The following is a 12,263-nucleotide window of genomic DNA, read 5'->3' as shown; positions in this document are numbered from 1 at the left end:
GAGAAACTTTTGACAGAATTTACTTCAAGGCTTAAGAAAATCTTCCAAACAGAGCTCAACAGTAAAAATATAACTTGAACAATGAACACTTTCACTATACCTACATTAATGTATTGTTTGGCATAATATCTTGGTCTGAAACCGATCTGGAAAATTTACAAAGGAAAATAAGAACTGAAATGACAAATTTCAAGAAAACATTATGTACATACGAATGCACTTAGATTAACACTACCCAGGACAGAAAGGGGAAGAGGAATACAGACATGAAAGATCTACACAACAGTTAGATAAAACTTCTAAGGATATACTTTCATCACTGAAAACAGGAATTAGCACTAGATGCAAGCATATGCAATTCTGATAAGAAGTATACTCCAAATTTAAATGAGAGCACAACCCATAAAAATGAAGACATTATCACTGTTGAAGAAAAAGTTAAGCAATGGAACAGCTTGACCCTCCATAGAAAACATAGAACATAGAACATAGAATAGTACAGCACAGTACAGGCCCTTCGGCCCACAATGTTGTGCTGACCCTCAAACCCTGCCTCCCATATAAGCCTCCACCTTAGATTCCTCCATATACCTGTCTAGTAGTCTCTTAAACTTCACTAGTGTATCTGCCTCCACCACTGACTCAGGCAGTGCATTCCACGCACCAACCACTCTCTGAGTAAAAAACCTTCCTCTAATATCCCCCTTGAACTTCCCACCCCTTACCTTAAAGCCATGTCCTCTTGTATTGAGCAGTGGTTCCCTGGGGAAGAGGCGCTGGCTATCCACTCTATCTATTCCTCTTATTATCCTGTACACCTCTATCATGTCTCCTCTCATCCTCCTTCTCTCCAAAGAGTAAAGCCCTAGTTTTCCCATGAACATTCCCATGAACTCAGCAGACTAGATGTTGATAAGGAAATGTCGAATGCCTAGCTCAGAGTTGGAGACCTCTTCCCGGAAACAGCGGGGTTCCTTGTGGCAATGCAGGACCAGGTGGTTAACACAAAATTTTATCAAAAATACATAATAAAAGACCAACAAACTCCAAATGATAAATGTAGAAAACATAGAGAAAAAATAGAAACAATCCAACACTTTACAGGATCCTGTAGCAGTTTAACACAATCTGAATATTTACATAGGCACAATCAAGTGGCAAGCATCATTTATCAAAATATTGCTTTAAAATGCAAACTCATAACCTTGCTGTAAATACTACCCTGATCCAGTTTTGGAGTCAGAATACCACAAATTATATTATGACTGCTCGGTTATTACAGATAGGCCAATCCATAATGACTATCTGGATATAATAATATAGGATAAACAAGCAAGAACAAAACAGATATAGCCATTCCAAACACACATACTGTAACTTATAGAAATCAGTAAGTGAAAGAACACCAGAAATATGCTGAATTAAAAGAGGAAATTGAAGAACTTGGGAACATGAACAAGGCATACAATGTGTTGATAGTAATATCTACAACTCGGATCATCCCAAATCACTGCACAACAGCGTAAAACAATTGGGGCTACGCAGTATAATTTTACATAAATCTTCAGAAAGCTACTAGAACACCACTAGAATAGTCTGAAACTTCCTAGCAATTGACAAATAAGCATGTTTGGCTATACCTGTTAAAGTTAAAGTTAAAGGCATCCATTAGTCTTGCGAGACCATGGATCTGCGCCTGGAAAGTCTTCACCCTCCACGGCGCGGGCCTGGTCAAGGTTGTATGGAAGACCGGCAGTTGCCCATGCTGCAGGTCTCCCCTCTCCACGAGGCCGATGTTGTCCAAGGGAAGGGCATTAGGACCAATACAGCTTGGCACCAGTGTCGTCGCAGAGCACTGTGTGATTAAGTGCCAACACGCTGCCTCGGCTGGGGCTCGAACTCATGACCTTCAGATTGCTAGTCGAATGACTTAACCACTTGCCCACACAAACCTGTACCTCAGGTTTACCAGCTTGAGCTGAGAAGAAATAAATAATAACAACTACACTCTCACGTGCTTAGATTAACACTACTTAGGACAGAAGGAGGAAGAGGAAGAACAGACATAAAAAATTGACACAACAGTCAGATAGGACTTCTAAGGATATATTTTCATCATTGAAAGCAAGATTCCACACCGCATGAGCATATGCAATTCTGATAAGAAGTACACACCACTAAAATGAAAGCACAATCCAGAAAAATAAACAAATTATCACTATAGAAGAAGTAGTTAACCAATGGAAGAACATGACCCTCATAGAACATAGAACATACAGCACATTACAGGCCTTTCATCCCACAATATTGTGCTGACCACGTAACCTACTCTAGAAACTGCCTAGAATTTCTCTACTGCATAGTCTTCTATTTTTCTAAGCTCCAAGTCTCTTAAAAGTCCCTATTGTATCTGCCTCTATCACCGTCGCTGGCAGTGCACATTCTCTCTGTGTGAAAAACTTACCTCTGACATCCCCTCTGTACCTATTTCCAAGCACCTTAAAACTAAGCACCCTCATGTTAGCCATTTCAGCCCTGGGAAAAAGCCTCTGGCTATCCACACGATCAATGCCTCTCATCATCTTATATACCTCTATCAGGTCACCTCTCATCCTCTGTCCCTCCAAGGAGAAAAGGCCAAGTTTATTCAACCTACTCCCAAAAGGCACGCTCTCCAATCCAGGCAACATCCTTGTAAATCTCCTCTGCATTCTCTCTATAGTATCCACATCCTTCCTGTAGTGAGGTGACCAGAACTGAGCACAGTACTCCAAGTGGGGTCTAATTAAGGTCTCACATAGCTGTAACATTACATGAGGCTCTTGACCTCAATCCCACAGTTGAAGGCCAACACACCATACGTCTTCTTACCAACGTTGTCAACCTGCACGCAGATTTAAGTGTCCTATGGACACCAACTGGCAAGATCTCTCTGATCCTCCACACTGCCAAGAGTCTTGCATTGATTTTATATCCTGTCGTCAAATCTGACCTACCAAAATGCACCACTTCACACTTATCTGGGTTGAACTCCATCTGCCACTTCTCAGCCCAGTTCTGTATCCTATTGATCTCCCGCTGTAACCTCTGACAACTCTCCAGACTACACACAACACCCCCAACTTTTGTATCATCAGTAAAGTTACTAACCCAACCTTCTACTCCCTCACCCAGATCATTTATAAAAATGAAAAGTGGAGGGGTCCCAGAACAGATCCCTGTGGAACACTACAGGTCACCAACCTCCATGGAAGACAGTCCACAAACTCAGCAGACTAGATGTCAACAAGGAAGCATCGAACTCCTGGCTCAGAGTTGAAGACCTCTTCCTGGAAACAGAAGGGTCCCTTATGGCAATACAGGACCAGGTGGTTAAAACAAAAAAAATTATCAAAAATAGGTAAGGCAAAACCCACAAAGTCAAGATTATAAATACAGAAAATGTCAAGAGAAACCAGAAACAACGCAACTTATTACAGGAACCTGCAACAGTTTAACTCAATCTGATTACTTATGCAGGCACAATCAAGTGGAAAACATCATTCACCAAAATCTTGCTTTAAAATATAAACCCATAAAAGAAACCACGTCTTACTAAAAGTACAAGCCTGATCCAGTTTTAGAGTCAGAGTCCCACAAATTATATTACAACTGATGTGTTATTACAGATAGGATAATCCAAATCTGGATATAGTAATACAAGATAAAGAAGCAAGAACAACTTACTTAATCGATATATCCATTTCAAACACACATTACATACAGAAATCACTAAGTGAAAACACCAGAAATATGTTGAATTAAAAGAGGAAATTGAAAGATTTTGGAACATAAACAGGGCGTACATTGTCCTCATTGTAATATCTACAACTGGTATCGTCCCAAAGTCACTGTACAATAGCATTAAACAATTAGACCTACACAGCAACATTTATGTAAATGTTCAGAAAGTAACAATACTAAACACTTTGTCCAAAAGTTCCTAGCAATTGAGAAATGTGTGTGTTTAACTATGCCCATAGTTCAGGTTTTTAGTCATAGTCATAGTCATAGTCATGCTTTATTAATCCCGGGGGAAATTGGTTTTCGTTACAGTTTTCGAAAACCAATTTCCCCCGGGATTAATAAAGTATGGCTATGACTTTTCCAGTCTGAGCTGAGAAAAAAATAAAAATACATACATAAATAAATAAATGGATGGATGGATAAATAAATAAACAAATAGACACACACACATATACATATATATATATATGAGAAGATGAATTGTACAGTCCTTGACAGTTGTCCAGCAACCAACCACAACATTTTGTCGGTTTGGAAAGGACAGGAGGATAAAGGGAGCTGACAGGAATAGGCCCAGAATCAGAATCAGATTTAATATAACACTCACAACACACTGGAGGAACTCAGCAGGTCAGGCAGCATCCGTGGAAAAAAATCGGTCGACGTTTCCACGGATGCTGCCCGACCTGCTGAGTTCCTCCAGCATGTTGTGAGTGTTGCTTTGACCCCAGCATCTGCAGATTATTTTGGGTTCAGATCTAATATAACCAGCATATGTCATGAAATTTGTTAACTTTATGGCAGCAGTACAATGAAATACATGATAATAAATATAGAGAAAAAACTGAGTTATATTAATTATATACTGTATGTCTCATCTGGAATTATTTCCAGTTAGCAGACGATTTCTTTCCACGCCACTCTGAAGTATTGGGAAATCACGTACGAGGCAAGTTACAGCAGTGGTTTGCCATTGCCTTCTGCCGGATGATTTTTTTAAGGAGATCACCAGCTCTTACCAGGAGCCGGCTGAATTTGAACCTGGGACCTCTCGCCCCAAATATATGGGCCAGCCACTACGCCACCAGCCGGCCCATATACTGTATAGGCCCATTAAACAGTTCAGTTAAAATAAGTAATGCAAAATAACAGAAATGAAAAAGTAGTGAGGCAGTGTCCATGGGTTCAATGTCCATTTAGGAATCGAATGGCAGAGAGGAAGAAACACCCATCAGGTGTTTGTCCCAGATTGTAAGGATTTCCAATTATTTCATTTTTGTTGACTTGACTGATCTCACCATGATGGAGATGGAGAAGTTTCCAACTCCATCATGACCATCATGGAGATGGAAGCTTCAGAAACCAAGCAGTTAAAAACAAATTGTACATTGACTGTTTCTGAACTTATTAACAATCATCTATAACTATCAGTATAACTTCATGTAAATGCACAAGCATCCAATATTACTTCAATTGTATATATAGGCAGGCACTGTTTACATACAAAAGACAATCTGTTGGTATCAGTCTAAGAATGCATTTCACAGATCACAGGAGACCAGTATCCCATGTCGTTACAATCTCAATACAAACGAGCAACTCTGTTAGATCCTGACCAAAGCCCCTGATGAGGATGTTTTGTTGAGTTGCACTGGTTAATGTTGGAAAGACTCTCCATCCAGCCAAGATTTCCTGATAATGAAAGGGATCCTGAGACTGAGTAACCACACAGCTGTGGTGGAGTTTGTCCTTAAAGCTGTTGAAGGATCCATACTTCTTTGCAGTAATCCATAGGCGATGCAGAGTTGAGGTGGCGGGGCTCGGGCCTGGGGCTAATGGTGAGGAAAGACCTGAAGTTCGATCAATTGAAGCACTGGTGTGAATTGGGAAGATCAGGTGCAGGCCAAATCGAGGTGGCAGGCCCAGGCCTGAGAGCAGATCATAGCAATAGGACTCAGGTCCTAGAGCAAGGAAAGATCCAAGGTCTGGACGATTTAAGTCCTGGGCCAGATTGAAAAGGTCAGGGTGTCAAGACTAGAAATGAGGTTCGGGTGAGTTCAGCTTGCTGCCCTGTGAGGTTTATTCATCTCTTGCGCTGAACTGGGGCTGTGGCCAACAAGTAATGTCTTCTGAATCAGCTGCAGTAACGGCAGGCTTCGTGGCTATGGACTCACTTTTGTGAACTTCAATTCTGAATGCTATTTACTTACTTTTATTGTTTGCATGATTTGTTTTTTTAACGCACAATGGGACAAAGACAGTCCTCTTTTTTAATGGGTTCTTTTGGGTTTCTATGTTTCATAGCTGCCTGTAATCTGAAGGTTGTATATAGTATATATACTTCAATAATAAATGTAGCAGGAACATTTTTCCTTGTAGGTGGCATGATCTTGGGTAAGGCCACAGTGTGCATATTCTTAGAGAGCCAACCAATGCTCTGTACAGCCACCAAGGGATGTAACTCCCAGTGGTCTAAGACAAACTTTCCTGACCTAGATGACCGAGCAAGTGAGTGATGTGGGACGCATGGAGGATCCACAGCGGCCTTTGGCTAACGGAGCTTGGCTAGGTTTCTGAACCTTGTCAATATCTTTGTTGAGAAATGCAGGCGATTTTATGCAAAACTGCTGGTAACACCCAGCAAAACCCCACCCTTCAATTCACACTTAGGGAGATCTTAATGTAGCTGGATGATTCGGTTCTGAACTCTTATCTCTTTTACAAATGAATAAATCTAGACCCACTAATTGAATCTTTTCTATTAAAGGAAAGTAATCCTCTCTGTTTATTCTGTCTGGATCTTTTAAAACTTCATAGGCATTGATTTATTCTTAAAAATAAAATTTTTTATTTGCTTCAGTGTCAAAGTGCTGAACAAGGAATGGGTTGTGATTTCCCGATATTTGTGTAGGTCCACCTAAGGCTCTCTTGAAATCCTGTTATCTGGCCACTTCTGTCCCCCAAGGTGATTAATCCCTTAAACAATTTCTAGCTGGTTGCTATGCTACCAAAATAAATTGCTGAACTTGCTTTAATTTATAAAAAAGGAAATTACTTAAAGTCTAGGAATTAAAAGTACACCCTTGAGCCTTTTCAAAGCATCAATAGCTCATGGATTGACTTTAAAATGGTAAAGACTTTGTCCCTAGACGTGCAATGCTAGCTAAGATGTGCAAAGTGATTGGGTTTCATTGCTAACACCTCACAAATCGAGGTTATAGTATATTAGTGTTGCTGAGGTGAAACTTCTCTGTCATAGGAAGAAGTTAAAGTTCACTTCATTGGTCTAGCAAAGAGGACGAGAGTAAGATTCTCAAATGGTGCAGAACACTTTACAGAACCAGTGGGTTTATTTCCTGGCTCTGTCTGTAAAGACTTTGTATGTTTCTCCCCATGGCCATGTGGGCATCCTCTGGGTGTGCTGATTTCCTCCCACAGTCCAAAGACCGACTGGTTCATAGTTGAACTGCTCGGTATAAATTGTCCCATGATTAGGCTACGGTTAAATCAGGGGTTGCTGGGCAGCAAGGCTTAACGGGTCAGTTCTGCATTGTATCCCAGTAAATAAATAAATAAATAAAAGGAGGTTGTATCATATCACTTGAAAATACTTAAAACAATGCCAAATGATATAGGTTTGCTTTACATAAATGGATGAAAGAATGAAGTAGGGTCCAGATACCATCAGAAATAGAGATCAATTACTGGAACATGTAGGGATAAAAAACGATGGGACAAATTGTATTAACAGGTAGCTATTGGTTCAGTGACAGAGTGCTGGTGAGCTCTGGTGGGCAAATCAGCCCATGGTTTCACACTTCAGTACAGAAAGCCCTGAAGGTAAAATGCAGGGCTGCTGACTCCTTCCTGTTGGTCTGCACTGAGCCAGAAGTGGTTCTGTTGATGATTGAACTGAGGGGTCATGTACTCATCCCTTCATTTGATACCAATGGTGTTGTTGCTGTCATAAACAGGAAAAAGCAAGTGTTTTCTACTTTATTTTAATTATTGCTTTTATTGAATGTCTTTAAATTAAATAAGTAATTTTTAAGTGTATTACATATAATTACCACTGATCCTCTGTCAGTAGGCTGTTATGAGGCCCTGAGGCAGGACCATGGTTTGTGTTACCCATAGTGCATTTTGCCTCCCCATTTGGCCAAGGATACTGTAGCGGTGTGCTATTGTGTGTGCTAGAAAGTGGGTCGCCACAATACAATGATAAACACAAGAGATTCTACAGATGCTGGAAATCCAGAGCAAGGCATACACAAGATGCTGGTGGAACTCAGCAGGACAGGCAGCATCTATGGAGGGGAATAAGCAGTCGATGTTTTAGACTGAAACCCTTCATCAGGACTCAATGATTTAGGGAGCTGTGCAGCCTCAACAATGGGGCTACATAGATTATGACAATGAAAATAATGTATGAAAATAAACGGGCAAGGAACATAAAAAATGGACTGTGGAAAGTTCTAGAAACATTTAAAAAATGACTAGTGAAGACAAATGGAGGTTTCATTACAGTCAGAAATAGAGAATTTATAATGGAACAAAGAAATCACAGGGCGATCAAACAACTACTTATGTTCTGTCTTTAGGAAAGAGGGCATAAATCGGATCGCAAAGCACTCCAACATGTGGTGAAAACTGCCCAGCGGATTATCGGCACCCAATTGCCCACCATTGAGAACATCTACCATAAACACTGCCTAGGCAGGGTGAAAAGCATTATCAGGGATGCATCTCACCCTAACCATGGACTTTTTACTCTCCTCCCATCCGGTAGGCGCTACAGGAGCCTCTGCTCCCGCACCAGCAGACACAGGAAGAGTTTCTTCCCTGAGACTGTGACACTGCTGAACCTCACATTACAGCGCTAAGCAGTATTGCATCCGTATTGTACTGTCTCAGTACTTTTACATTTGTGTGCTGTAACACTTCTTTTATTCGCAGTTATTTTGTAAATAACACTATTCTTTGCATTTCTGGTCAGATGCTAAATGCATTTCATTAGCTTTGTATCTGTACTCAGCACAATGACAATAAAGTTGAATCTAATCTAATCTAATAAATACATTTCCAGAAATGCTCAGAAACCAGGAGTTAGATGAAAAGGAGAAATTAATGGAAAATTTTTAAAGTATACATGCACAGTATATGGACCCCGGTTAATTGGGCTAACAGTTAATCAGGGCAGCTGTTTATTTGGGACAAATCTTAAAGAACAAAAACTAAATCGTGAAAATAGTCAAGATTCCCTTCATTTATTTGGGGTGCTTTGCTGTTTAATTGGGGCAGGAGACTTGCGAAATAGCCTCTAACTTGTGTCAGTTATGTGTAATTGTGTGGGCGTCAGCCACTACACCATCCTTTGAATGATCGGTTTTTAAATAGCATCAGTTGTGTGTGTTTGCGTTCAAAAAGCAGTGATTTCTGTCACTTCCTTCCTACCTTCCTAGCGTGTCGCACCAGACAGTCAGCCATTCTTGTCTGGTGCGTGGTGTCAGGATTGGTCTCCTTTCGGATTAACCAGGTCACGATATGAACATTCCTGACTTGACCCTTGTTTTTTACGAGGCCGAGTGGCTAGCTCGATGTTCAACCTGGCACAGATGGAAAGCATGCTTGGGGAGTGGCCCGACTTGGACTCGAACACGGGAGCTTTTGCTCCGAAGTCCGGCGCTGATGCCACTGTGCCACCAGCCGACTATTTTTGTCACTGATCGTTGGTGAGAAATAAGCAGTAAGACATCTCAGAACTGTTTTGCTCACTGCAGTTTCAAGTGTGCCAAAAAACAGCTGGGAGTGAAAATGAACTGGTTTCACTACCTCAACCAGTTAGGAATTACAAAGATATCGACAAGCATCTTGAATGTTACAATGTTATTTATATATAAAAACTGTTGGGGAAATTAACGAGCCTGAATCATGGAATAATACAACACAGAAACAGGCCCTTTGGCCCATTGAGTCCATGCCAACCTCCAAGCATCTATTTATATTGACCCTACATTTATCTAATCCGCTCCTCCAGATTCTATTATTCACATACATATGGAGAGCAATTTACGGCGGCCACATATCAATCTTTGAAATGTAAGAGGCAACTGGAGAACACAGAGGAAACCCATATGATCACAGTACTAGCAAACCCCACACAAACAGCTCCTGAAGTCAGGTTTGAACCTGCGTCTTTAGCATTAAGGTAGTAGCTCTACTAAGCTGTGCCACTTTGGTAGATCTCCAGTGCCTGATAATCTGCACCTCAGAGTGTCAAATGAAGGCATAGAAATAGAGTGTAACTGAAACCTCACTTTTTTTTTAAAAAAGAGAGACAAAAATGATGAACAACAGTGTGATGAAGGCCCGTCACTAACGACGGAGGGCACATGGTGCACTCGGTAAAACACCCATCCCCAGCAGTAATAGTGACTGGGTCTGAACCGGAGCTGTCTGTCTGTCTGTATCTTGTTTTACGGCGGTTGGCATCCAGCTTAATGGTGCATTACCGCCACCCTCTGCTCCGGAATGTGCACTAGACATACATTCTAAATCCCTTCACCCAATCACACACACACACACACACACACACAAACCTAAACTTCACCCTCCCATCTTTGACCATCCTAGTATCCTATTCCTGTTTATTTGTCATATTCTATAAAAAACCCCTGTACCCCTTAAAAACGCTAAAAATACCTGGACTTGTGCTCTCTCACCCATGCCCAGCAACCCTTTTAATGTGAATTCCTGCATCCCCAACTCCCTTAATTTATTTCTCATCATCTCTCTCTGTATCCCATATTTTCTGCAACACAAAACTGCATGTTCTACTGACTCCTCTTCCTGACATTCCTCACACAATCCTGTCTGGTGTTTCCCTATCATTTTCAATGTTTTGTTTAATGCACAATGCCCCAGCCTTTACCTAGTCCACACAATTTCCTCTCTTCTGTTTCCATTACCTACCCTAGTAACTGCAACACTCTTTTGTATTTGATATAAATGCCTCCCTTTCCCCTCCATGTCCCATCTTTCTTGCCACATTCGGTTGACTTTTTCCCAGATTACACACTTAACCTCTACTTTACTGATACTAATGTGCATTTCCACATTTTCTTTCTTTAACACCCTCTTTGCCAACTCATCCACCCTCTCATTCCCCTTCACCCCTACATGTGCTGGAACCCATAGAAATTTTACCTGACCTCCCTGATTTGCAATTCTTGTAACTAACTGAAGGACTTCATAAAGTACATCTTGCCGACTGTTTGTGTGAAAAGACCTTAAACTTGCTAGAACTGAGGATGAATCTGAACATATCAATGCTTTGGCTTGTCTGGCTTTCTGCACCCATTGCAACACAACCAACACTGCCAGCATCTCCACTGTAAACACCCCTAACTTATTAGATGTTCTTCTGCTGATTCCAATTTCTTTTGCTGGTATCACCACCCCAAACCCTCTGAACCAGAGCTGCTGCTGGAGCTGTCTCACATAGAGGCAGCAGCAACCTGCACAAGTGTGCTGATGGTGGAGGATACCATCTTTAATTGGATAATTGAGCTAATTAGCTTTTGGTTGGTCTAGGGGGAGGGGCTTAGCAGTTATAAGCCTCAGGTTACCAAGGCTTTGGAGTTAGTTTTATGCAGACACCTGGAATTCTGTAGATGCTGGAAATTCAAGCAACACACATCAAAGTTGCTGGTGAACGCAGCAGGCCAGGCAGCATCTCTAGGAAGAGGCGCAGTCGACGTTTCAGGAAGGGTCTCGGCCTGAAGCGTCGACTGTACCTCTTCCTAGAGATGCTGCCTGGCCTGCTGTGTTCACCAGAAACTTTGATGTGTGTTGCTGGAGTTAGTTTTATTTCGTGTTTAGTCTGAGGGTGGCTATATATATTTATTTATTCCCCCCCCAGTTTTTGTCTTGTTTTGAGGTAAATAAAAACACCTCAATTTATTTTTGCGACTCAAACCATCTGGTTATTTTCCTTAAACAATTGACCCACAGTGTTTTGTGACAAACAGATCACTTAGCTAACATGAATCATCAGGAAAGTTTTAGGGCCTGTTACAAAGCTTGCTTTAAGCTGGATACTTGGAAATGAGCAATGTGAGTTCAGAGACTTCATGTTTGACAAACCTAATGGAGTTTTCAAAGAATTAAGCTTTCAAGGAACTAACCTAACATTATGAATGACAGTGATGCTTCACTCCCAGACAAGCTCAGCTCCTTTTATGCTCACTTTGAAAGGGAGAATAAAACTGGAGCTGTGCAGGTCCCTGCAGAACTGGTGACCCTGTGACCTCTGCTTGAGAGGCCGATGCCAGGGTGTCTTTCAAGATGGTGAATTGTCACAAGGCAACGGGCCCCGATGGAATACCTATTCTGAGGAACAGATGACCTGTACTAGAGGGACGGGTTGCACCTGAACTGGAGGGGAACCAATATCCTGGCTGGGAGGTTTGCTGATG

This window comes from Mobula birostris, chromosome 2 (genome assembly GCF_030028105.1).
Source record: "Mobula birostris isolate sMobBir1 chromosome 2, sMobBir1.hap1, whole genome shotgun sequence".
NCBI classification, from domain to species: domain Eukaryota; kingdom Metazoa; phylum Chordata; class Chondrichthyes; order Myliobatiformes; family Myliobatidae; genus Mobula; species Mobula birostris.
This window is presented reverse-complemented; position numbering follows the sequence as displayed.